A 27,930-nucleotide genomic window follows, 5' to 3' on the forward strand; every position below is an offset into this window, starting at 1 on the left:
TGATTGGTGCTGTACAAACAAAACACAGAAGGAAACGTATACTGGAGACTGCCCAACCGAATGAACTGCTGGACAAGGAAATATGCATGTGTGGTTGGACATTTAAAAAAGTAAAATTCGTAATGTCCTGTCGGTGCCGAATTCACTGAAGACATGATACATGCACGGATTGGAGAAGGATAGAACTGTCTCTGTTATTTTCCTTGAGTTATTTAGTGAGATTACAGAATGCATAAATCTGGCAAATGAATCGAGGATTATACACTTCAGAAAAGTTGCAGTAATATTTTCAGTGATCAGACCACCGCTACGATCGCAAGTTCGAATCCTACCTCGAGCACGGGTGTGTGTGATGTCCTTAGGTTAGTTAGGTTTAAGTAGTTCTAGGGGACTGATGACCTCAGAAGTTAAGTCCCATAGTGCTCAGAGCCTTTTGAACCATTTTTTGAAACTAGTAAAGAGTATAGGAAGGTTTTTGTACTGAGTGACTAAAACAGTCAAACAACACTTCGAAAATGTGCCTCTGTTTAATGGTTTTGTTCAAATTTAAATAAGAAACTCTCGTGTTACAATGAGCCAGTAATAGCAACCAAAGCATTAAGTCGTAAAAATCATATGCAAAATTTACTATAAAGATAGTGACATTTATAATAAGTAACCTTTACTTCCAAAGCAATTCGTATTTTCTCCTTGAGTTTCATTCTTCTACACATTTTTCTAACGCACACTGTGGACATTTTTATAAGCGGAGGTAAGTTTCTGGAAATTTCTTGTTTAGTTATTAGTGTAAGATCTACGGTCTCTATTGGAAGTCCCCCTTAAACATCCCAACAACCACCACCACCTCTATTGGATTGGATTGGCTTTGTCAATAATGATTTTTAATTCTGTCATCAAATGCCCCCACTTTCGAAATCAGTACTTTAATCTAAAAAGCCATGGATTCATGTCAGCAAATAACAACTCTGCTTTTTCCTTCACATTTTAAACTAATCAAATAAACTGGCTTGTTCTAGTGCGTAGTTCCGTTGCTTTGTTGTCTTTGGTTGTCGGTATTATTAAAATCCACTGCTCCGGCATGTCTTCATTTATTAAAATACAATCTCTGAAAAGCAGTTTGTTTGGAGGCGTATGAAATCCAGTGCTGTGTTTATCTAGGTTTGTTATTTTGAGTATGCGAATGGTGTCCATTGTCATGTAATCGTATCGGGTTAAGAAGTTATTTGTGTGTTCGAAGTTTGGTTGCGCGTTGCGCGATTACTTGCTAGTTGCAAGCAGTTATTTTTATCGGTGTACTGCTACAAATTATTCGATTGTTGTAAAAGACGTCTCCAGGGCTATTACGAGTCATAACATATCAAAATTGATGAAAATACGTCCTAAAATAATCTCCCTTCGTTGTCTCATACCATTATTATATATACTGTCTGATGTTTTGGAGCATTAGTAACATCCAGTACTGGTATGTAATTTCACTGATAAAATAAAACCATTACCGTCGCACCCCTCCAGTTCTGTAGGACTACGGTTTTGTTGAATACAGATTTTTTAATATTGAACTGTATTAATCATCCCTTTTATGTGTAATCATGCTTATTTCTAGACCTCGGTATATTTATTTTATTACGCATTGTATCGCAGTCATGTTTTACGTTAAGTTTCATTGCTCACATCGAAATAATTGTGACGCATTGGCATTATTTCACCTAAACCAAGTATGTAAAGATCTGTATTTACGAATACCGGTACATGAAATGTGTAGATATTGTAATTGGAATTGTGAATAAGTTTTGTTATAATTGTAGCGTAACTATGACTGTGTAGCTAATATCTAAACCCCAGAAAGCACCAAGCTGGTATTCTGAAGGGGGTGTGGAATCTGAGAAACAACCAGTATTCAAGAATATTGCTATCAAAAAGATGTTTTTGGGAGTTAATTTGACAAACTTAACCATGATAGCCTCATGATACTTATTCAAGAAACTGGACTAAGCAATAAATGCTTGTGTGTGAAAAAATAAACGTGTTTGGAGTCCAGTGAACAACATGAGCCATAGGTAGTCTATATGAACTGTGATGTCATATGGCATCTATGATATTTTGTTTGTTTCAGTGAAATATTTTGAGTGTGTGTTTTGATCATAATATGAAGTTTATTTTTTGTGGCTGGTAGCTTAGACTGTATTGTTTGCTAGGTGTACTTTAAGTCTAGGCCTACTGGAGATGGTGTTCGACTGGGGGAATGCTTGTGGCATACAAGATGTATATATGTGTTCATTTACATTGACAGGCTGATCTGTAGACTAGTGTAAACATATATCTAGGATAGGTTGGGTTGGTAGGTCATTCCACAGATACATTTAAGGTAGGTCATTCCATAGATACATTTAAGTACCTATGTGAGGCTCAATTTTCGAATTGTGGTCTGGTATTTTCAAGTTTTTAATATATTTGAAGGACTAATAGAAAGAACATCATGGGCCCAAAACTACCTTTTCTCACAGAGATCCTGTTAGTCTCTAGCATTTTATTTCGCTAATGTTTTCGTGTTATTAGTTATGTGAGCAGTTGATCAGTTCTGTGTCTTATATCTCCACCACGTTAAGGGTGTTGTCGTTCATAAGCTTGGTATCACATTTTTAACTAATCCTGTTGTTGGCATTTCAAAGATTGATTTGGACACAACAGTTCATAACCAGTTCTTTGTCTTGCCTTTCTCCAACCAGTCAGTTATAGAGAGGTCTGTGGTTTAACATGAACTCTAAAAACAGTGCAGTTTTTATATTAACAGATTGTTGCCAGAGGTTAAAGAGTGGTAAATGACAGAAGAAAGGGGTTGTGACATTTTGAAAACTTAAAGTAAGTGCAATTTTAGGGTATGCCTTCTTAGTCACTGTCCACGTTCTCAGACTAACATGTAAAAATCTTTTTATGTACCGTGATATCATGTCTTAGAGTTGAAGTTTGTTGTCTAGATAACAATAGGGGGAACAATCTTACACGTGAGGTGATATCAGTGCAAGAATCCAAATATTAAACAATGAAGTTATTAAGGAATTGTTTTATAAAGAAACAGTATGGCTGGTCACTACTGATAGTCAAGGAAGCAAGATCCCAGGAGGCCCTACTGCTGATTTTCACTTTTAAAAGTGAAACACTAATCTTATTTTTCAGAACTATTCATTCTTGTCCTCACATCCTGTCTGTCTGCGTGAGGTAGGAACTAAGTTAAGGGGCCATTGGAAGTGTTCTGTTCCACCTGTCTCCTTTGACCCATGAGATAATGGTGTTGTGTGTGTGTTTTTGAATTGGTTTGTGTTTGTTGAGTTTAACATCTGATATTGGGTTCATTATCACTATGGTAACATGGGTTTATTTGAGTCTGGGTAGCCAGTGCTGCAATGTGGATTTGGAAATCTTCGTGTGTGTGTGTGTGTGTGTGTGTGTGTGTGTGTGTGTGTGTGTACGTACGTACTGGTAGCGGCGGTCAACCTAGGTGATTTTGTTGCATGCTTTTGTTGGTAATAAACTTTTATTTTTGTTTTAATCTGTAGTAATTCTGATGTTCTGTCTGTTTTACATTTATCGTACTTTGGTTGGTTTTAATTGAACTGGTGTATATACAAGTTTTTGCGTTTTCGAGTTGTTGAAGGTTTTGGTTTTTGTGGTGTTTTTTGAGTTATGGTGGTGTGTGAAGTTTACATTGTTTTCATTATTATTATTATTATTATTATTATTATTATTATTATTATTATTATTATTATTGCTGGTAGGTATTGAGAGCTGCATTTGAGCTACATAGGTCAAGGGAAATGTCTGATTCCACTCTTCGGGTTGTAGCTATTGGTTCCTTGGTATCTGGGCTTCCTTTCAGCTGTATTGGTTCCTTGCTATCTGGGCTTCCTTTCAGCTGTATAGGTCGAGGGAAACATCTGATTCTGCTTTTCGTGACACTTATGCAGTCTAGGGAGTACATGCGCTGATCACGAGAAAAGTACCTATTTTTGAAGGAAACATGTATTTCTGAAGATATAAGCATATATATGCGCTGAATACCAAAAATTTTTTTATTTCAAAACTTGAGTGTTACAGTCATATCTGACGCGCTCTTCACCAAAAAAGTACTTATTTTTCATTTGGATGCAAAAAAAAAATCAGTTAACTGTCTCAAAATTTTTTTTGTATCAAAAATGACATATTGCATATGTATGCACGGAATTTAATTTTTTTTTTTCCTCTCTCTCTCTCTCTTCAAGAAAGGTGGAATTAATAACAAAATTGTGGAATGGATTTTCCCAAAACATTGACGCCAGAGAAATTCCGCCAGGTAGTTATTCAGCATAGCACGGTGAGTTCTGAAAGGCCTTATAGGATTTTTTCTTTAGCTTTTTGCCAGACTGACTTCATGTGATTTGTGGTTGCGTTTGTAAAGGGATCGAGAAAGTAAAGCGAATGATTAACAGCCAGATTATTGTAGCCCAAGTTACCTATGGTGTTGTAAGTTGCCACAAATCAGAAACTGCTGTGGTTCCAGTAGCAAAACATACTGTTGCAAAATTGGCAGCAAATGGGTAGCATCACGTTGTGGCACAGCAACCATAAAGCTTTGCTTTGTCTCAACGTCATAACCACCAAAGACCCATTGCTCTCGCACCTATGACTTCGATGGTGCTGACGAAGCAGCTCTCGTCTATTTCAACAGTATGGCCAGGGCCGCCCAAAACTATTGGCTCAATTAAGAAATATTCATGGCAGATATCTCTACAAAATTGGCACCAATCGACCACAGTGTGCTCACTGCCAATTTTGAGCTCCCTCATTAAAAACTTTTGCCTATTGGGTTCGAAAACCCACATGTAAGACAGTTGCAAAATTTTAGAAATGTCTAAATGACTGCCAGCAAAAAATGACATTTTCCTGATTGAACATTTCTTTCTACAGTCCCTGCGAATGGAGCAGCTCCAAATTTCGCCATCTTTCCCTGTAGTTTTCTCCAGCTTCATCTCGTTGTATCCAACACAATACCCATTTTCACACACCATATCGTTCTTCATAAGATCTTGTTGCCTAGCCCATTGTATTGAGCTTTGGGTGTTCTCCATAACATGGTATAAATCTTCCATTACAAAGTCGCTCAAATCTGGAAAATTTCTCGCCATTTTGGCACATGCAGTAATATACGATACTTCAAAACGGACAGCCTCAACAGAAATATATAGGTTGTTGGGCGCACTGATCAAGATGCATAACTGTGAGCAACAGGGACATATACCATATGCAACAATATGCAAAGCCAACAATAGCTATCATGGTTAGGATGTATGAAACTGTAAGCATTACCTATGGCTAAAGAGCTCTGTGAAGAAATATATTAAAGTGTCTGCAGCATATTGGCATGGCAACATGAATAAGCTGGTGAAAGCAGACAGTTAATCTTTTTTTTCCCCCACCTCCATATGAAAATAAGTACTTTTTTGGTATTCCGCGCATATATATGCTTATATCTTCAGAAATATATTTGCTTCAAAAATAGGTATTTTTCTCATGATCAGCGCATGTACCCCCTAAACTGCGTAAGTGCCATTTTCGTTATTGCAGATGTTGGTTTTTTGGTATTGTGGGCTTGGTTTGAGCTATATAGGTCGAGTGAACTGTATGATTCCTGCTGGCTTTGTGGCTGTAGCATTATGTCGTAGGTTGAGACTTTTTTAGGGGTGATGTGATGTGATGTTTTGTATTGTTAAAATTAGGTTGTCCTTGCCCTAGACCCCCTATTTCCCGCGGTTGTTCTGTAGTTTCATTTTATCATTGAAGTAAGATTACTTTCACTGTTTCTATTTTCCTGCAGGTTTGTTGGCATGTGTACATAGTGACAATATTGACGACATTTTGTATACTCTGGACGTAGGCGTTTCTGTCATATGGATGACGTCATGGGTCAAAGCAGATGGATTAAATCGGATGCTTCCCTAATGCCGAGTTCTGAAGGTTTGATTGGATCTACTGACACTGCCTTTGACTGGTAGCATGCTACTGATGATGTGGTGTGTGTGATATCCATGCACAAAACTTCCACACAAACACATGGGTCGTTTCACAATGCTGTAATTAGTTTCAACCAGTCAGTGGTAGTCTTCAGACGAAAGGCATATGCTGAAGCTGACAGTAGACAGAGATTAGTTTCTGTTGTGTTCAATGTTGTTGAGAACAGAATGGAAACCAGTATGTGCCTTTACCCTAAAGGCGCTAGCTGGCTTGTCAAAATTGGATACAGCGTTGTGAAATGCTTGTGAGATTATGTCAAAAAATATATAAAAGAATTTTAGATCCCTTATCTCTAAAACAGTATGTCATTTTTTTCCATATTTATATTGCTTCTGCATTATTTTTAAATGCAAGTTGGGGAGCCTATGATTGTTTTGTTATGAGAATAGATAAAATTGTTGTTGCAGTGTGTGGCTGATTTCGATGAGTGATTTATGTCCAGCATTTTGATTATGTGATAGGTGAAAGCAGACGGTTGGTATTGATAAAAATCAAAATTTCTGTTATGTAAGCTAGGACTAGTGGGCCAGGGAAAAAACTAACTAGTCGCTCGGTCATTTCAGAAAAAAATTGATATTTGCTGGATGAATTCCCGAATGTTTAATGGGTTTAAAGACATTTTTTAAAAAATTTTATTCTCAACATTTAGAAACAGTGGCTATTTTTTGCTTTTACAGGCATCTGTTATTCTTTTTTTTTCTTTTCTTTTTTTTTTTTTTTAAATTATTCAGTACTGAGTTGAAGAATCATTAACTGGACTATAAATTAAAAACCATGATAACCATGCCGAATGTATTCCTTAATATAGGCCCTACTTTTAATGGCTCAAACTTGTTGATTGCAAGCTAAAAAAGCGTATTCTTTAAACTATTTAATTGGATAGATAAAAATTCTACTCATCAAGCAGCGGCAGAACACATACATAAAAGACAGCTGTAATTGGCAAGCTTTTGGAGCCAGTGGCTCCTTCTTCAGGCAGAAGGGTGGAAGGGGAAGCAATCGAGTGAAGGAGAAAGACTGGAGAGGTCTAGGAAAAGGGGTAGATATTGGTTAAGTCACCCAGAACCGCGGGTCAGAGGAGACTTACCGTACGGGATGAGAAGGAAAGACATTACTTACGGTAAGTCTCCTCTGAGCCGCTGTTCTGGGTGACTTTCCCGATATCTACCAATTTTCCTAGACCTCTCCAGTTCTCTTCCTTCACCCCTCTTCCGTCTTTTATGTGCGAGTTCTGCTGCCACTTGGTGAGTAGATTTTTTATCAATCCTAATTGTATTTTTCCAAAGTAAGAGTAATTTCTCAGCCTTAATATTTATTGTGCTATTACACTATACAGTATAACTACTTCTTATAGTGAGAAGCTTACACAAAATGTACACTATTTTAAAAAATTGATTTTTTTGAATTTTTTCGTTCTTTGACCTACAATATCTTTGTAAGGAGAGCAGATAAAAGTCTGAAAATTACACACTTAATGGATCTTCATGATATCAAACTTAAATTGGAAGTAACAAACAGAAAATATTGTGGGGAAGGCTAACCAAAGACTGCAATTTATTGGCAGTACTAAGGAGATTGCCTACACTACGCTTGTCCGAAGTACATTGAAAAAGTTCAAAGAAGGGCAGCACATTTTGTATTATTGCGAAATATGAGAGAGAGTGTCACAGAAATGATAATGGATTTGGGCTGGACATCATTAAAAGGAAGGCATTTTTTGTTGCAACAGAATCTTCTCATAAAATTCCAATCACCAACTTTCTCCTCTGAATGTGAAAATATTTTGTTGACACTGACCTACATAGGGAGAAACGATCACCACAATAGAATAAGGGAAATCAGAGCTCGAATGGAAAGATATAGGTGTTCCTTCTTTCTGCGCTCTATACGAGATTGGAATAATAGAGAACTGCGAAGGTGGTTCGATGAACCCTCTGCTAGGCACTTAAATGTGATTTGCAGAGTATCCATGTAGATGTAGACAAGCCTGTACAAATCTGTGTGTTGTCATCCCCCTTCCACCAACATCTGTTCACTCACACTTAGTTAATAATGAGCCCTTGAAGTGTGCAGTTGAACAATGGAGTCTCAAAATAACGAGAATAGTTTTTCTAAGTGTTGGTTACTAACCTTGAAAACTCAATAGTGTGTCATTTAATTGCCAAAGTCAGGATAAATTTCTGAAGGGCAAAAGCAAACCTTGGCAGTTGATGAATGTATAGTTCTTGCTGACTTTTCTGAAAACTATTCCTTTGTTGTTCAAGTGAAATACAAGGGCGCCACTGGGTAAACAAACAGGCCACAGTTTGTCCATTTGTGTTCTGTTATAAAGATCCAGATAGACTAGAGTTATAGTTTTTGTGTTGCAAATGATTACTTTGAGCACAAAGCTACAGCAGTGCATGCTTTTCACCTGCAGTTAACAAACTACGTAAAACAGCACGACAGTTCCATAAACAAACTGATGAACTTCTCTTATGGTGCTGCAGGCCAATATAAAAGCAAACAAATATTAATATCTCCTTTCTCAAAGAAAAAAAGACTGTTGGCTCGGTGCAGAATAGCACTTTTTTGCATCATGTCCTGGGAAGAATGAGTGTGATGGCATAAAGGGTACAACAAAGCGAGCTGTCACAAAAACTAGTCTGCAACGGACCTATGAGAACCAAATCTGGACACGTCAAGAAATGTTCAAATTCTGTAAAGAATACGTAAAAGGGATTACGTATGTTTCATTAAATGTGAGGAAATATGAGAACTCTATGCCAATGTCTTGGAGGAAAGATTCAAAACTTGTCAAAAGATTAAAGGCACCCGATCTTTTCATTGTTTTATACCTCAGTCATACAACTTGCTCAACTGTAAGTTCACATCAACATCCTCTGATAGTGAATGTCATCACTGTGGAAAACTTGTACCACTGACACTTCAAAGTAAGGACATAGTGGCTTGTGTCTATGACGAACAGTGGTGGATTACCAAAGTTGGTAACATTGCTCGTCAAAACCAAGATGTGGATGTTACATTTTACCAGCACCAAGAACCCCATTTAAAAAATTTGAAAAGGATCAACACGAGAGGCCCGTTAAAAATGCATTAAAGGAGTTGTCTTCTCCCCTGGAATTTATGACTGTGACTAGGCGAACATTTAACTCTATGCCCAACATGAGTGAAGAAATATCTCTGTTGTTCAATAAACAATGTAGCAAAAACAAACAAGTTGAGAACGGGATAATGTAATGAATTGTCTCATTTTTTAAAGAGTTATCCTAGATATTTTTAAATTATGTAATTTATACACTGTTTCCATCAGCCCAGATATTGCAAACAGTAAGAAACATATTTTTGACTCATATTTGAAATTTTTTTTGTCCATGGAATCTCAAGGTTGAAATTTATACAGAAGTTTGATATCATAAAGGTCTATTAAATGTGTAATTTTCAGATTTATATCTGGTCCATTAACAAAGATTTGCAGACCAAAGAATGAAAAAATTCAAAAGATTTGTTTTTAAAGTGTTTGTAAGTATAAGCTTGTCATAATTGTTTCTCTAAAAAAAAAAAAAAAGGTATCTGCACTGAGTAGTGTAATACCACAAAATGTATTAAGGCTAAGAAACTACTCTTTGGAAAGATAGTATTAAAAATGGGTTTTTTAAATTTACAACCAACAACTTTGAGACATTAAAAGTGTATTCCCTAATACATTCAGCAGGGTGATCATGGTTTTAATTTATAGTCCAGTGTCTGCTGAAATAAATACCTCTTATATGAAAGGTCTGGGGCAATCCATTACTGAATAATTTAAAAAACCACAGACGCTTATAAAAGTGTAAGAAAGCCTGAAACAAAAATGGCTGCTCTTTCTAAACGATAACCAATAAATGTTTTTAAAAAATATTTTTGAGTCCACCAAACATGAAGGAATTCACCCAGCGAATTCTTTCTACGAGAATGCAGTTGTCTCTCTTTGTAATTTTATGGCTTTCTCAAGTATGTTTCCCTTTGGATACAATTAATTGATAGTTTTATGGTTTGGATGGTGTAAGATCTTCCACGGAATGCTTGTATTTACTTAATAGGCACACGTTTAAAAATCCAAATATTAGATCATTATTTCTCTGAAGGAAACATTGTTTCCAGTATAAATCCTAGATGCAGAATTGTATTGTTTACATTGTGACTGCAGCACTATTCTTCTCTCACCTGTTGTATATAAATATTTCTGGAATATTTTTAACATCTGTTTAACAGGACACTAATGACAGCAGCAGAGAAGCTTGCCGCTGTTCCTGATGTGGATATCGACCCAGAAGGAACATTTAAGTATGTTCTAATACGTGTCTTTGCTCCAGAGGGTCCTGATGGCAAAGAACCGAGCAAATTAGTGGTCAGTAACTGGTAAACTAATATTTGGTCAACTTTGTGATACATTATTATTTGAGAGACAGTCGTTAGCATCATTTTTCAATTTTCTCAGTTGAATTTTTCTTCTGATGTCGGTGACTTGCAATGGGGAATTGTAGCCTAAGGTTGGTTGTTATCTGCATAACATAGTGTTTCAGTGTTTACTGTTAAATTGGAAGTGAGATGGTGGATGGCGATACAACTGAAAACGCACAAAAGATTTTCACTGAAACACTGTTGAACTACAGTTATGGCCCTGTGTGCTATGGTATCTTTGCCAGATAGTGTTGACAGAGGACATAAAAAAAGCATTCAAAGAAGAGCAACGTATGTTGTTTTATAGCTAAGAAGGGGGAGTGCGCCATGGACATGCAGGGTGTATACGACCCTGAAGATCCGGGGAAAAACCCAGGAAATTTTTCATTGTTTTTGTTTTCAGTTAAATTTTTGTAATTTTGATTGGTAAGAACCGATACTCTAACAAAGGATATTACTGTGTCTCAATACTGCAGCAATAAAACATGAACAAGAGAAAAAACGAAAATAAAACTTAAATTTCAAGGGAAATGCACCATATACAGCAACAAAACAGTGCTCATACAAGTGTCCGCCAACAGTAAAATGTGTCAAAGGCTTTAGGAAGACTGTGCAATGCTTCGTAACAGCAAATTGCCTTCGCTGAGCGTGACGTCACAACTGTTTACATTAAATTCATTTTAGCAGTTACGAGCTCGATCATGCGCATGCACAGTTGAGTAGTACCTTCTCCCGCTTCTGGCTACAGAAATTGTTGGCTGTGTAAGCAGTCGCAGCAAGCAGCTAGATGCTACCGGGAAAAATTTTACTGGAGCGCCCAAGCTGCCAGATTTATACATGCGCAGGAGGTCCAAATCTAGGGGGGGGGGGGCAAATTCATACTCTTGAGGGGGGGGGGGGGGGAGGGAACCTTGTTTCACAAAGCGACTCGCATCCAGCGCACGTTAGTTCATTAGTTTATTGATTATTCATATTACTTTGAAACTCATCCCTGTCGGTTTTTGAACATTTTTAACACATTCTAAGTTGATTTTGAATGAATCGTAAGTTGATTTGTGAATGCGTGCGTAGTGTACATGTTTCCTCTGTCAGTGGAATCTGACAGAGCTGAGCGAAGTAAGGCTGAACGGATGAATACCAACCGCTGTCTGATTGTGTGGTTGATTGTGTTTGCGAATGATGAGCGTTGTTGTAATTACTAGCGGAATCCATAGATTCAGACTACAAGAGTGGAAATAAACGAATAACACGTAAGAATGATTACGTATTACCTTCGCGGTGTATAAAAGAAAATGAAATTTTTGGGCAGATCGCTATACTAGTAAGGGCGAGTTGTACAGTCACCAGCTAGCAGCTACTTTAAGTTCTGTTCTGGGAGAAGCACGGAAAATGTGTTGTACGACCATGTAACAACGCCTAACCGGAGAATAATCACGGGATTCCGTCCTTTAACGTGTTTTAGCGGCAACACAACCACCTAACCTTGATGCACATCGTTGTCTACCAACCCAAGTTCACCACAGGATCAACTTAACCGACACTTTTTCGCCTTTTTTCATACCAGATCTCCAGTTGCTTTCTAGTTCACCTTTATCTCTCCCCATATATTTTTATCTTTCATTTTCATTTCAACCTCATGTTACACTTTCCACCTTCTAATACCATGTCACCCTCACAACACCCCCACAAAATAGGTCTTTAAATATGTCTGCTTGTGTCTGTATATGTGTGGATGGATATGTGTGTGTGTGCGAGTGTATACCCATCCCTTTTTACCCCTAGATCCGGGACTGATGCGCAGAACAGTCTGAATTACAGTTGGGAAGTGGGTAGTCTACACGTGACCCATTTTTACATTTAGTGTTTTTGCTGTTTCCTCTTCATTTACTGCTCCCACATCAAATGAAGACAAAACAGATTTCTGTGGCCGGGAGCTATCAAGTGAATTAAAATACATTCACATAATAATGGAAGGCTAAACTGTGTTATTAGTTGCAGATTTTATTTTATTTCCATCTTTCTGACAGTCAAGCGTTAATTGCCTTTTAGAACAATGAAGTTATTTTTGTTGGTTTGCCAAAGAAATTTTCTTTCATTAATCTTTTCCACTAAGGCAGACAATATATTTGAGACAAAGTGTTTAATTCCACACACTGTGTTTGCTGCATTTCAAGTGCACATTTTCAACTTCTAGCACATTTGGCATTACGCCATAATAAAGAACCAAACATGAGACAGGACAGTACTGGTACTCCAAGAAAATTTACATCCCAAAAACCACATAGAAAAGCTTAATAACAGGTCGTGGGATTCTGGACATACAAATTTGCACTTTAAATGTGAACATTTTAGTATGGGTCACGAAATTCCGATTCTCTTGGAGTATCCTCTGATGTCTTGTTTCTTACATAATGTAAGATCTTTTAATGTTTCACACGTACGAACATGCGGGCTCCCTACGACATCGTAGCTGCGCTTGCGCGGTGACGCCTGTCATCTGGCGCTCTCTGGCAACTGCAGAAACGAACCTATTTCTAACAGGTCGTGGGAAAATATTTCGAATGGTGTGTTGAAAATCGTTACCATCAAAGTACCATTCTAGCAGTTACACCAGAACTATGTGAGATAATGTACGATGAATTTCTTAAATCACAAAGTGTTTGACTCTCATTTAAAAATCAACTCTTTGATGATGAGCCATTTAGATGAATTTTGAGCCTGGAAGATCAGACATTTATGTCGTTATTAAAAATTTTACTGGCACCTTTGTGTGATACATCTTAAATTGTAATACGCGCATGAAAGACCAACATTTTATGAGAAAGCTTAGCTTCTCTTGCAGCGTATTAATCTGATAGACCAATATTATATGTGAAGGCTTTGCGTTTCGTTTAGCAACACTATTTACATTAATTTGAGCCATTAACTTTTTCTGTTTGTGTGTTCGCGCTACTTAACAGTGATGTTGCTGTTGGTTGACTACATCACGTGTCCTAAGCTCTGAATACCTGCTGTGATCGGCTGGCGAAATCGCATGAAATGAGCTATGACTAACTTACAAAAGCGCATCCCAATCTCAATTTCAATGCTTTGGAAAGTAACATGCGGTGTTTGGTGGAATTCGAGTTTATACTTTCCTAATACAAAAATATGCAGCATACATGTTGCTGCACATCAAAGATCTTTCCAAAATGCGTGTTTCTTTTTTTTTTTTTCTTTTTTTTTTTTAAAGCGCCAGGAAATTCTACGCCCGTGTATAAAACCATAATCAAAGGACTTATAAGTTATACAGTTCCAAGAGAAAATATACCGTCAGTTAACAGGGAAAAAGTATGTTTTCACTTGGGGGAAAGTGTATTTTTGACTGAGAAATCTGGGAATTTTTTTTCCTTGTCCGCATATACCCTGACATGATATACAAGTTGGGGTGACAGTCATTAAAACAAAGGTGTTTTTTGTTATGATGAGATCTTTTCAGGAAATTTCCTCTGAATGGCAAAATATTTTGTTGGCACCCACCTACATAAGGAGAAATTATTATCGTGATAAAGTAAGAGAAATCAGAGCTCCCACAGAAGCTGTTGAAGAGTGGAATGTTGCAGAAATAGTCTGAAGGCTTTTCGATGAATCCTCTGCCGAACACTTAAGGATACAGGATACTTATAAATGATGGAAAAATCAAATTTTTTTAAATGACTTTATTAAATTCTATAGTCTTTCCTGATTACATTGATATATACACTGTAGGGTTTGAAATGAAAAATGACCTATACATACCAAATTTTAAAGTTACGGTCATGTACGAGGTGCGACAATAAAGTAATGAGACTGATTTTCTTTGCAAGATGTGGCACCCCTGCAGGCTTGCGTAGGCACAATATCTGTGACCTTGGTCTATAAGCCGCTTCTAGTTCAAGCGGCATGTTGAAGCAACTGCTCAGTCATTAGTTGTGCTGTAATAAGTTAACACGTGTTAGTGTCTCTCATCACAGAAATGGAACTGCATAATATTGCGCAACAGTATGCCATTTCTTTTTGCGTTAAATTGAGTGAAAACGCGATGACAACTTTTACGGTAAGCTTAAGAAGGCTTTTGGAGAGGAGGTTATGTCAAAAGCTCAAGTTTTTGATTGGCATAAAATGTTTAGTGAAGGCAGAACAAATGTTGAAGATGAAGATTGCAGTGGACGACTGTCAACCTCACGGACGGATGTCAACTTGGCCAGGGTGCATGAACTCATAAAATCTGATAGAAGGTTATCCATGAAAATGATTGCAGGAGAACTGCACATCAATCGAGGAACGGTTTGTCTAATAATAACATTGCTGATAATTGGATTCTGCATCACGATAATGCACCATCCCATACTGCTCTGTCAGTACAGTAATTTTTTACCTCAAAACAAATTTCGGTACTGCCAGAGCCACCTTATTCACCAAATATTGCTCCGTGCAACTTTTTTCTCTGTCCAAGAATCAAAATGGCGGTCAAGGACACCATTTTCAAACAACGCAAGATGTCCCAAAAGCTGTGACGAAGGTCTTGGAGGATATTACAGAAGATGAGTTCCAGAAATGTTACCATCAATGGCAGAAGTGCTAAAAAAAGTGTGTGCAATCAGAAGGGAACTTTGAAGGAGACAACACGAAAATTGACTAAAACTGTAAGCAACATTTTTTTTCACATCAGTGTCATTACTTTACATTCACACCTTGTATACTACCATGCCCCCTTTATTTCTGTTACAGAAACCAGTATTATTTTGAAAAGAACTGTGCACTTTCTTTCTGTTTCCAGCGATTATATGTATGATACATTGTATATGTTGGTAACAGTGCAGGTTTCTAGCGTCTGTAAATGATTATCTTTGCAAGTATTTACTTTTGTGTTCTGAAGCAGTTTGTTCACATGTTAATAAACGTTTGTTTCCCAAGCGCTACATATATTTGTGAAAATACATATTTTTTAGTGTGCCACACATCAAGAAATTCAATAAAAGGAAATTCTGTGGTAACCAGTTCACAAACAAAACAAGCCACACTGTTGAAAGTAACCTACGTGTCAGTTCTTCAGTGAAGAAATTCGCACATGGCATGCCTCCTGGTGATTCAAATTTTTGTGTTAAAAATGACGCTGTTTGTAGTGGATTTGTTGTTGTTGGTGTGGGTATCTTATCTTCTTTGATAAAGGAAGTGGAAAAATGTAAACAATGTGATGGTGTAGGCTGTCTGGAAATAACTGAACAACAAAGTAGCAGGAAGGGTTTAGCGTCAAAATTAGTTGGTCTGTGTAGATCCTGCAATAAATCTACCTCGAAAATGACTTTGAACATTGTGCATAATTCATATGATGAGAATTTGAGGTTAGTGTACGCAATGCGTGCAATAGGAAAAGGAAAAAAAGGCTGCACAAACGTTTTGTCATTTGATTGACCTTCCTCCTCCCAGTAGGTTCAGCAAGTACATAAGAATACTTTTAGGTGCCTTGACGGTTGTGTCTAAAGCATCTATGAAATGTGCAGTAGAAAAAACTGTTAATATTAGTGAAACAAGGGACATTGCTGTTGCACTTGATGGGACATGGCAACATCGAGGACATCGTTCCTTGAATGGTGTTTTAAGTGCTACTTCTGTGGAGAATGGAAAAGTTGTTGATGTTGAGTGCTTATCTAATTATTGCCACATCTGACATAGTAACACTGAAGGACATATTGAACATCAGTGTTATAATAATTATGATGGTTACAGTAGAGGTATGGAGTGTGATGGAGCTCTAAAATTATTTCAGAGGTCAGTGCCCGTTTATAACGTTAGATATACAAAGTACCTAGGTGATGGGTACTCTAAAGCTTTCAATAAAATTAATGAGTTCAATGTTTATGGTGATAGCTTCGTAACAAAACTGGAGTGTTGTGGACATGTGCAAAAGAGGATGGGTGCTAGATTGAGGAAGCTAAGAAGTGAAATGAAAGGAAAATTGCTATCTGATTGAAAATCTCTGTCTGGCTGAGACAGATTGACAGAAACTGAAATAGACCTCCTTCAGAGGTATTAAGGACTGGCCATTAGACAAAATGCACCTCTGAATGATGATACAGCAATGAGGAAAGCTGTATGGGCCACCTACTTTCATAAGTTGTCCACAGATGACCACACTGTTCATGGACTTTGCCCTAAAGGAGCAGATTCTTAGGTGTGGTTACCAAAAAGCAAAGGAAAGTGGTCAAATATACTATCAAAATATCATAAGCATTATCTCCTTGAGCCTGTTATGAATGAAATAAAACCAATTTTTAGAGACCTGAGTGGACCCCGTTTTGCTTAGTACCACATTTACTCGAATCTAAGACGCACCTGAAAAATGAGACTTGAAATCCAGGAAAAAAAAAATTCCCGAATCTAAGCCGCACCTGAAATTTGAGACTTGAAATTCAAGGGGAGAGAAAAGTTTTAGGCCGCACCTCCAAATCGAAACAAACTTGGTCCATTGTAATATGAGACACAATTTAGGTCAAATGAATGACGATACAGCTACAGTAGTTTGGTTCGAGTCGTAAGCTCAGTAGTTAAGCTTTACCAGGTAGCCATTGCTATGCGTCAGGCGCTCCGTCCGTATTATACGGGTACCCTTCCTCTTTCGCGTACTTCGTTAGCGAAACAATGGCAAGAGACTGCTATTTGCTGTTACCTACACTCCTGCTTTCTTTGAGAATGATCAACAAGAACCAAATAATAGACAGCGTATGATAGAAGATATTCTGAACGGGAGTTTAGCGAAAATTTTTCTCCGTTTGAAAATCTTTGCAGGCACCTCTTTAGTACATTACATTCTGCACTGAAATTAGTCATCTTAGATTTAAAAATCTAGTCAATTGCCGTGCTTCATTTCTGACTGTATCACTATTAGGCATAAGAATAATACAAATATAAACATGGGATGATATCTATATTTTTCCGCGTTTCCTGTTGTCTCACTCTAGTTTCGTAGTTTATTAGGCAGACAGGATTTAAATGAGTTAGCAGCAAACACGAAAGAATACATGGCAAAATGTTTATATTCTAATTATTCTTATGTGAAGAGAATACTGCATGCTATTCATAATTCATAAAAGTTCCTATAAGGAACCATCTCTTCTCACAGTTAGGAAAAAATTCAGAACGTAGAGTTGGCCATATTGACAAACATCCCAAACAGTCTTGCCAGTCGGATTTTCGTAGTGCATTGAAATGCTGCTACATTCAAAGGTGCACAATACGGAATTTGTATTTACTTCGTTGGATAATGTATGAAAATGCAGTGGTCGAAACTCGAGACGGAGGAAAAACTTGTCTGCCACCCCCTCCCCCCCCCTTTTTTTTTTTTAATGCACTCATGCAGAGGGTTTGGCACCAGTATTTATCTTTGTGCCTGCAAAGCATGCCTGTGTAGTGCTACATATATTCGACAGCAGAAGTTAGTTGTGGCGGCACCTACCAACATTTTCCAGAACTTCCGCTTACTTTGCACTCGATTCTAAGCCGCAGGCTGTTTTTTGGATTACAAAAACCGGAAAATAAGTGCGGCTCAGATTCGAGTAAATACGGTAAATGTCTTCATGGGGGCACTCAGAATACAAATGAAAGTTTCAACCATTCCATACGGGAAAGATTACTCAAGAATGTTTTTGTAGGACTAAATACATTAAAAGTTGGTGTACTAGATGGTGTGCTATGTTTCAATGACGGAGTGATAGGAAAGTAGGAAGTTCTGAGAAATTTAGGCATAAAATGTGGCTCTAATATGAAAGATCAATTTCTTCTGTGTGACAGACAACGGGTGCATGAAGCTGAAAGATTCGCTCTTCAAGTTACCAAAGAAGCAAGAAGTGCTAAAAGGAATGCCAAGAGGAAGCTTGAAGATGAAGAAAGGCTGCAGGATGTAGACTATGCTTCAGGAATGTTCTGAGGCACAGTTTAATTGGACTCATATGTTCATTCGCAATTTCCCGCTAGTTGTTTTCTTCAGAATTCAGGTACAAATATTTCCTAAAGTTTATAAAGCATTGCTCTAATTTTTTCTGTAACTTTCGGTAGTCCATACTTATGTAGTAGACCTAAGCTTTATTGCAGAATCAGGTAAATCATAGAAAAAATAACATTTTTATTTGGAAAAAATTATAAATATTAAAATGTAAGATGTGATACTTTTTTATCCTTGTAATATACGTAATAGGTGGAATTAAATAGGTCTAGTATCTCAGCCATGTCATGCATGTCTGGTAAAAATTTGGTCTCCTTCAAATGTGTAACATTGGATTAAATGGTACCTCAGTTTGAGGAAGAATTTCCTTGTTACTTTTTTTAAATAACTCTAAGCAGGTTCAAAAATATTCAAAATACTTCTAATTTGTTTAGAAAGTGTGCTCTATTACCTGATATCAACAAAAAATCTTAAAACATATACATTATAAACAGTGCCTGAAAGAAATATAATATTGAGCTGGAAAAATGCCCCGTATCCTTAAGTGTGAACTGCCAGATAGCCGTGTAGATTTACACGAGAAATATCGTCTGGTTTGCACTGATGATGTAATGATATGAGGGGGCTGAATGCAAATTTTTTTTTTTTTTACGCCTGCTTTGGTGACGGAAGCAATGCATTCAACTTCCAGAAAGAAATTATCTCACAAAACAGGCCTTTGACTAAACTTCATAAAGTGCCGTACTGTGCTGGTTTATGGTATAGAGCAGATGTTACCAACAAGTATTCCATTGGTTCTCCATCATTTGAAAAAACGTCGTTTTCACTAAAACACAGCTACATTTACAACTCCATTTTTCCTGTACAGCGTTCTATAATACATACAATTGTGACTTTAAATGACAGCTTTGAATTATCAAGGGCATCAGTTTTTTTTTCCAAATTTAATGTGCCATTATCAACAGAATGATTGCATGCAGATCATTATATTGGCGTGTGAGGTTTTGGGATTGACATTTATTTTTTTTATCGCGTATCTTGAGACTTTGAGCCAAAGCTCGTGGGATGAGGTGGTACCTAGTTTACAGAAAGCTGAATATAAAATTTATAAACAAAAAATTACAGAATTAATAAAATATGAAATTAAGAGAAATTAGGATAAATTACATGTTGCATAGAGAAGTTCTCATGTATTGTGAGGGTCTCTTGTGCAGAATTGTAGCATACCACAAGGTAACCTTTGTGTGTGGATTTGAATACTTACGTGTATCACTCTTTTTTTCTGCCCTGCTGGGAAATTTGAAAAAAAAAAAACCTGGAGAAATCTTGTTTTTTGTCTCAGTAGATGAAACAGTTTGTTTACTGAGATTTCCTGCATCGTCGCTGGCTGGATGCAGCTTAATACATGCACCGCTTCCCTACTCCCTCATTCTTACTGCTTCTCCACTTCCTACCACTCCCCTCAGCTTGCAGTCAGTGCTGCCACCACTTCTTGCCACTAGCCTAGTAGCTGCCGATGGGAGGCGTGAGGGGTGGTTTGTTTTGATATGATTCTTGGAGATTGTTGACCCAGTGGCTGGAGACAACGGTCATATGTGCACGAGTTGTGTCTGAGTGATTTTTTTTTTTTTTTTTTTGTGTGTGTGTGTGTGTGTGTGTGTGTGTGTGTGTGTGTGTGTGTGTGTGTTATTTGTGTGTGTGTGTGTGTGTGTGTGTGTGTGTGTGTGTGTTATTTTCTGAGAAAGGCTATGGCCGAAAATTTAGTTGTGAGAGGGTGATTGTCTTTTCTACGTGTCTGTCCATGGTTCAGCAATCATCTTTACGGTGAGTTGCTACCTATCTTCATTAGCATTAATTCTCAGAGTATTTGCACAAATTGATGGATTTATCACCACCATCTCATTTCGTCAACAGAATGTCAGTGACTTGTGTAAAGCTGGCCACATGAATGGACTTCCATGATGGGCCAAAACCACAGGCCATTTCTGTGGGTCTCTCTAACGGATTGGGGCTGCCGATTTGAAGCCCATCATTTCCCAATAATGTGCAAGCCCTGCCCATCGGATCTAGTCTCGCCGATCTGCTCCCAGGCCGGCTCTGTTTGTGTGTGGTATAATGCAGTGGGTTTTCGTGATTTATCCGAGGACTCAGGACTGTGGTGCTCCTCGGCAGGCCAGAGGCCACGGGCGATGGAGTTCAGGAATTGTGACTTTCTCACTGCAAGTACATTGTGCGGTACATTGTTTTATAAACATTTTATTTATTCTAGTACATTTTGGGGCTTAGAAAATAATTTATACAGGATGTACATATCTTTTTTTTTTTACGAACATTCAGTACGCGAAACATGAGTGTCCCGGCAGACATCAATACAGTAATCGAATTCGTGTCATACCTGTCCCAGCATGGCATCGTCAATTGCGATATTTGTTTCTCGTATTCTCTCCCGGAGCTCTGCTACATCACGTGGTAGAGACCATACATACACCGGATCTTTAATGTGTCCCCACAGAAAAAAAGTCACACGGAGTGAGATCTGGTGATCAGGGAGGCCATTTCATGAAACAGCTGTTCCCTTCTGTAGCACGGCCAGTTCATCGATGCGGCAGCTCCGTATTCAGGTACCCACAAACTTCACGATGAAAATGGGGTGGAGCCCCATCCTGCTAAAAGATGAACGGAGAGCCCAATTGCATCTGAGGCATCAGCCATTGCTGCAACATATCCAAGTAGGAATATCCAGTGACAATGCTCTTGGCGAAGAAGAATGGCCTGTACAGTTTTCGACACGACAAAGCACAAAAAAACATTTACATTTAGCGAATCACACCCAAATTCAATGCATTCGTGTGGATGCTTTGTACCCCAGATTCGACAATTATGCCTGTACACTTTCCCATTAGTGTCAAAAGTGGCTTCATTGCTAAAACTTAAGCGATCAAAATTCCATCCCCGTCCTTATTCAATTGTTGCAACTGTGAACAAAACTCAAAACACTTGTCTTTGTCGTCGTTATTGACCTTCTACCCTAGCTCCAATTTGAATGGTTTCATAGACAACTTCTGTCGCATGACTTGCCACAGTCAGTGGAGCCATTTCGAGTTCATGGGATGCACGACGCACCAATTTCTTTGGACTCCTTATGAATGTCTCTCGTATGCAATCCAAATTCACTTCACTCACACTGGGATGTCTGGTTCTCTGTGCTGGGCACAAGCAACCCATCATAATAAATTTGTTGTGCCTTCCTTGTTGGTGGTTTCTTACCGTACTTTGTTCTAAACGTCCATTGAACAGCTGTAGCACACACTTTTTTTGTCGAACTCCAACACACAGAAAGTTCGCTCCGCACCTGAACTTGCCATATTTATGACTGGTGCTATCGGCAAATCACCAAAGTATGCTGTGGTGGTATACATGAAAAAGAACTTTCAGGGTTTCTCTTCAAAATGACATATGTGTGATATCTGTGCTATGTTTGGTTCTTGTGCAACAAATAATTGAAAGTGTTCCCAGATGTAATGTACACCCTGTATATTAGAAAGTATGAGCGATAGGAAGAACAACTTGTGGCAGTCACAGGCGGTTTGTATGCTATGTACCTGTATATTTTGGCCTGCCTTATATACTTCTTTCAATAGGCCTACTTTTTTCTGAGGTTATTTCTGAAATCAGTGTAGGTATTTTAAATCTGTCTTGTGACTCCAAGGAAATGCGTATTTGTGTCACCAAATATGTTTAGTTTTATTGAAATAAAATAACATCAGTGGTCTTAATGGAATATTATATACCATTGTCTTTCTTTCTCCATCTAAAAACTGTTCATTACAAAAGATGCTGAAATTAGTACTTAAGATTTTTGCTCATGAGGGGAAGAAATACAGAAGTCCTTACATTTTTTTTTTTTTTTTTTTTTTTTTTTTTTTTTTTTTTTTTTTTTTTTTTTTTTTTGTGAACTTGTCTTTACTTGCCCTTGAGACCTCGAAATTTGTCAGGGAAAAATGCTGAAACTTGCTGGAAATCGGGGAACGTCACTTGGGGAAACTTGCGGCAACCGTGAATGTTCACAAGCTGGCACTGCAGAGCTTGCTGACTGCATTTTTCAGGGATGAGAATATTCTTGCCAAGTGCACAGAATTGGCCCAAACTATAACACCATATGAGATAACAGAGCAAAAGTAAACAAGCTTTTGTGTTTGTGTCCAAGACATAGTGTATAGTGAAGACAGAAGTGTTCATTTTCTGCTTAAGGTGTTGAACATGATACTTCTGAGAGAGCTTTTCATCTATCTTCAGTCTTAAGAATTTAAAATGTCTGTTCGACCAGCTCAGGACAAGACTATTTCTATTTTACAAGAGTTCAGTTGTTGGCAGTGAAGTATTAATCCGTTCTCCAAAAGCCATGTGCTGATGTTGCCAACTACCTTGTCAGCTAGATGATTTACGTTATGTTCAGTGTTTTCCGAGAGAACACGTGTCCGAATATACAAAAGCTTTCATTTGCATTTGCAATAGGTATGGGAAAAAAAAAGGAAAAAAAAAGAAACAGAAGCTCCTGTGTGTGTTTCCTATAGATAGTGGATATAACAACAGCTCCTTTAAGTTACGTTTTCAGATTATTTTTGATGCCACAATTTCCACTCACGTTGCTACTTTTGTGTTTTCTTCTTGCTTAGTACTCTTGATACATTTTGTTCAAAGTTTGACTATGGTTCCTGTTACTAGGTGCGAGGATACAAGTGAGTTGGCTTCCATTTGGACGTCTATGATGAGACGATGGACAGGGTGAAAGGCCTCGGCGTTGATGCAGAGTGCACTGGTGGTGGCAGAATACAGCACGACCCCAGTGCCAAGGTCATCAAAGTGTACAGCTACTCACAGGTAGTACCAAAAGCAGTGAGTTGTAGAAATGACAGTATGTGTCATCTTGAGCTGTTATTCAACTTAATTTTTTTACTGTGTGACTGGTTTCAGTTGAAGACCATAATGGTTTCAGTTGAAGACCATTTTCAGGCACCTGTTGTATATACATCGCGGATACGGGAAAATTTGGGATGAAAAGAATGTTTGAAAATTATAGTAACAATACAAACAACACTTACAGAATTTGATTACCAGCAAAAACTATATATATCAAAAGAATACAATGTCAGAAATATAAATTAAATATCCACAAGCATTGTATGTATTGTTACTACAATTTTGAAATATCCTTTTTGCCTGAATTTTTCCTGTTTCTATGCTGTGGGAACAACAGGTGCTCGAAAATGGTCTTGACCAAAACTGGTTGCATCGTAAAAAAAAATTATCAACAGCTTAAAGTGTTACATGATGTCATTTCTACAATTCGTATAAGCTGCAGACCACAGTTAACAAAAGGTATTTTAAGAACAGTGAAGTTTCTGTTCATATGTTGTGTGCCCTATAATTCAAGTATTTTTAAGGCTTTTAAGAATGTTATACGCCAAGCTCCTCCTTGGGAAAGCAGTTTCTGCTTTGGTTACATGGCACAAATTATAAAATACCTTGTTAGATGGTCAGAAGTAAATGTCACCAGATGTTAATACCTGTAAATCATCATCATGCTTCTTACACCCGTGTACAATAATTTGGGTGTGGTGTTGTGGACAAGTGTTATGGTTGAAATGGCTACTGTTGTTCTGGGTAGCAGCCATGATTATGAAACTTCCTGACAAATTAAAACTATGTGCCGGGCCAGGACTACATCCTGAAACCTTGCCTTCCGTGGACAATGCTGATACCAACTGTGCTGTTCAATCTGATTCAGGATTTTTTCTTACACCTTTCAGATTACTTTTGAGGCCACAATCCTTGCTTCCACTTGTATATTTAGCGAGAGAGAGTTGTATATGTAGCGAGAGAGAGAGAGAGAGAGAGAGAGAGAGAGAGAGAGAGAGAGAGAGAGAGAGAGAGAGAGAGAAGATCTTCTGTCCCATAATTTTATGACATTATTATTATTATTAATATTATTATTATTATTATCAGCTTCTGTATCTTTTGATTGAGTATAGTTACGGCAGCACATGAATTGTGGTGAGCCTGGTGTTTTTACAAGACTTTTTCCAGTTGCCAGGACAGTTGTCATAATTACTCAAATCAACAATTCCTTGCACTTGGAGCAGACCAAATGATTCCTCTGTACCCCTCGCACCTATTTTATACTTTTCAGACTGTGTTTCACACATTTTGTGACCTACCTGTTTCATTTAACACAGTTAATACAGTTGCAGATTGTGGGTACGTGTTTAATTTTTTTGCACGGTTACTGCTGCTTGTGTTTCAGTGTTGTGTACAATGCCAGACCCATCAATAGAAAAATTAATTCTGATGCTGCATCTTGCACATCTGTTCTGATGGTCTTTACACACTCCCTTTTTCTGCTGCTTTTGTGTTGTGATGTGTGGTGTAGAAAATTTCAGATTGCTTTACGGTTTCATGTGCTCTGTATTAGATGCAGTTTTAGTGTACGTACAAGCACATTGTTTACTTATGATGTAGTTGTAGTTAAGAGTTCTCGTTTTAGTGTTTAATTATTATTGTGATATGTAGCACAATGTTTAATTGTACTTTAGTTTTAAAATACCCAAGGACTGCTTCATTTCAGGGGTTTGGGAAGGCAGACCACAGCAAGACTAGAAATTCTGAAGACTGCATATCCTGTTTACAACATCACTTGGAGTGATGAAGGATACTGATCTGCTCAGGTAATTAAATTTACATATGTGTGATACATTCAAAATGTCTCTGACATTACGACAACCTTCATAATGAATGAAGGTGATATTTTTTCCATTTAAGCTGTTGTATTTTAATAAGACCTCTCCTTAATTATACAGGGTGATTCAAAAAGAATACCACAACTTTAGGAATTTAAAACTCTGCAACGACAAAAGGCAGAGCTAAGCACTATCTGTCGGCGAATTAAGGGAGCTATAAAGTTTCATTTAATTGTACATTTGTTCGCTTGAGGCGCTGTTGACTAGGCGTCAGCGTCAGTTGATGCTAAGATGGCAACCGCTCAACAGAAAGCTTTTTGTGTTATTGAGTACGGCAGAAGTGAATCGACGACAGTTGTTCAGCGTGCATTTTGAACGAAGTATGGTGTTAAACCTCCTGATAGGTGGTGTATTAAACGTTGGTATAAACAGTTTACAGAGAATGGGTGTTTGTACAAAGGGAAAAGTTCTGGACGGCCGAGAATGAGTGATGAAAATGTAGCACGCATCCAGCAAGCATTTGTTCGCAGCCCAGGAAAATCGACTTGCAGAGCTAGCAGAGAGCTGCAAATTCCACATTCAACTGTATGGAGAGTCCTACGAAAAAGGTTAGTTATGAAACCTTATCGTCTGAAATTGGTTCAAGCACTGTCTGCAGCTGATAAGATTAAAAGAATCGATTTCTGTGATTTTATCCTTGCTCAAATGGAAACAGATGAATCTTTCGTTTCAAAGATTGTGTTTAGTGATGAAGCAACTTTCCACACTAACGGGAAAGTCAACCGTCACAATGTCTGTATATGGGGCACTGAGAATCCGCGGGAAACAACTCAGTATGAACGTGACTCGCCTAAGGTGAATGTTTTCTGTGCCATTTCAGCCAATAAAGATTTTGGTCCCTTTTTCTTCGAAGGTGCTACTGTAACTGGACTACAGTATCTGGAGATGTTAGAGAATTGGCTGTTCCCTCAGCTCGAACAAGAAGCACAATAATTCGTATTTCAGCAGGATGGAGCGCCACCACATTGGCACTTATCTGTCCGTAACTACCTGAACGTCAACTACCCGAGGCGATGGATCGGCTGCCAGGCAGCCCGTGACAGAGCACTTCATCACTGGCCTCCAAGAAGCGCTGACCTTACCCCCTGCGATTTTTATGGGGGTATGTTAAGGATATGGTGTTTCGGCCACCTCTCCCAGCCACCATTGATGATTTGAAACGAGAAATAACAGCAGCTATCCAAACTGTTACGCCTGATATGCTACAGAGAGTGTGGAACGAGTTGGAGTATCGGGTTGATATTGCTCGAGTGTCTGGAGGGGGCCATATTGAACATCTCTGAACTCGTTTTTGAGTGAAAAAAAACCTTTTTAAATACTCTTTGTAATGATGTATAACAGAAGGTTATATTATGTTTCTTTCATTAAATACACATTTTTAAAGTTGTGGTATTCTTTTTGAATCACCCTGTACAGTTAGTTCTGGCCCAAAAAGCCATTTTAAATGTTTTTAAAGTACAACAAACAGTAGCATTTCTACTGTAATTTGTAAGCCATGATGAACAGTAGCACATAGTGTGAGTTTGCTGCCTTTTTATTTCTGTGAGACCTCGCTATGTGTGTAAACCGAAAAATGGCTTTTCGAGCTGAAACTAGTTGCTTAACTAAAAATATTTTTAGTAACTATATTATCTTAAGTTGAAAAGTATCGTTTTCATCCAATGACATTAATAATTTTTGTGTCCTCTTTTTCACTTTTGCCATATGGGTGTGTTCTGAGAAGGTCTATCACATGTTTGTTTCTAAGATTGGTACAGTTGTTTTCTGTCATTAGTTATTGTATGCTGCTTTTGACCACTGAGAATCAAATTTTTCAACTGTTTAATATCAGGATTTAGCAGCAAGTTTTTTTACTCAAGTGTTAAAAGGTGTTGTATCTAACAACTATTTTTCTGATCTTCACAACTATTTTTGTGATCTGAAGATTGCCATGCAGGAACTCAACAAACTAGTTCTGATCTGATTCAAAGATTGCATTCGTTTTGTTGGTAGAGACAGTGGGGAGCTGTCCTCTTCAGTCATCATTATCCAGAGGTGAAGCTAGTTTCCTTCAGTAGTGGCTGTCATTATTGACTTCAGTCTTCAAGAGTGTGTCTCAGAAATCATTAAATCAGCAGCAGACTGTTGGTTTATTGCATGAAGAGATTCCAAATACTGCTTTAAATTCACTTCTATCTTAAATTCAGTGCCATGTATGAATGTCTTCTTTTAAACTCCATTGCTACCTCAGTCTAACTGATGTGTGTACAAAAGGAGTGAACAAGTGGCCCGTGTAATATGCCTAGTGTGTTAACAGTGTACACCACTACACTGTCTATTTTAGAAAATGAATCACTCTGCAGCAACCCAGAATGTCTCAGAATTCCCACACTATGCAGTACAGTATCCAAAGATTGTTGTTCTGTGAAAAGAAATCCATTGGTGTTAATTAGATGTGTACTGTACTCTCCATTTAATGTACGAAAGCAGTTGTCCAGTAGCAATCCATTGCAAGAGGAGGGACAATTTCCAGTTTTGTTATTTATTTTATTTACCCATTTAAATAAAGCTGACTTAGGAATTTTCCCTTATGTGGGGACTGTTTGTACTAGATAATGTGTCTATTTGAAGTTCTATATTAGTATATTTTGCTGTTCATGTCACTTCTGCGTAATTTTTCATTGATTGTATCGATACTTGTTTGAA

The 27,930-nt window shown here is 37.8% G+C and overlaps 1 long non-coding RNA gene across 1 annotated transcript; it reads left to right on the plus strand.

The window, feature by feature from the left end:
• The first annotated feature begins 1,051 nt into the window (after window positions 1-1,051).
• LOC124789460 lies at window positions 1,052-25,134 on the plus strand. The gene is made up of 4 exons (XR_007016121.1): window positions 1,052-1,158; window positions 10,300-10,435; window positions 23,174-23,329; window positions 25,074-25,134. It is a non-coding gene; the product is annotated as an uncharacterized LOC124789460 (long non-coding RNA).
• Window positions 25,135-27,930: the final 2,796 nt, after the last annotated feature.

This window comes from Schistocerca piceifrons, chromosome 3 (genome assembly GCF_021461385.2).
Source record: "Schistocerca piceifrons isolate TAMUIC-IGC-003096 chromosome 3, iqSchPice1.1, whole genome shotgun sequence".
NCBI lineage: Eukaryota > Metazoa > Arthropoda > Insecta > Orthoptera > Acrididae > Schistocerca > Schistocerca piceifrons.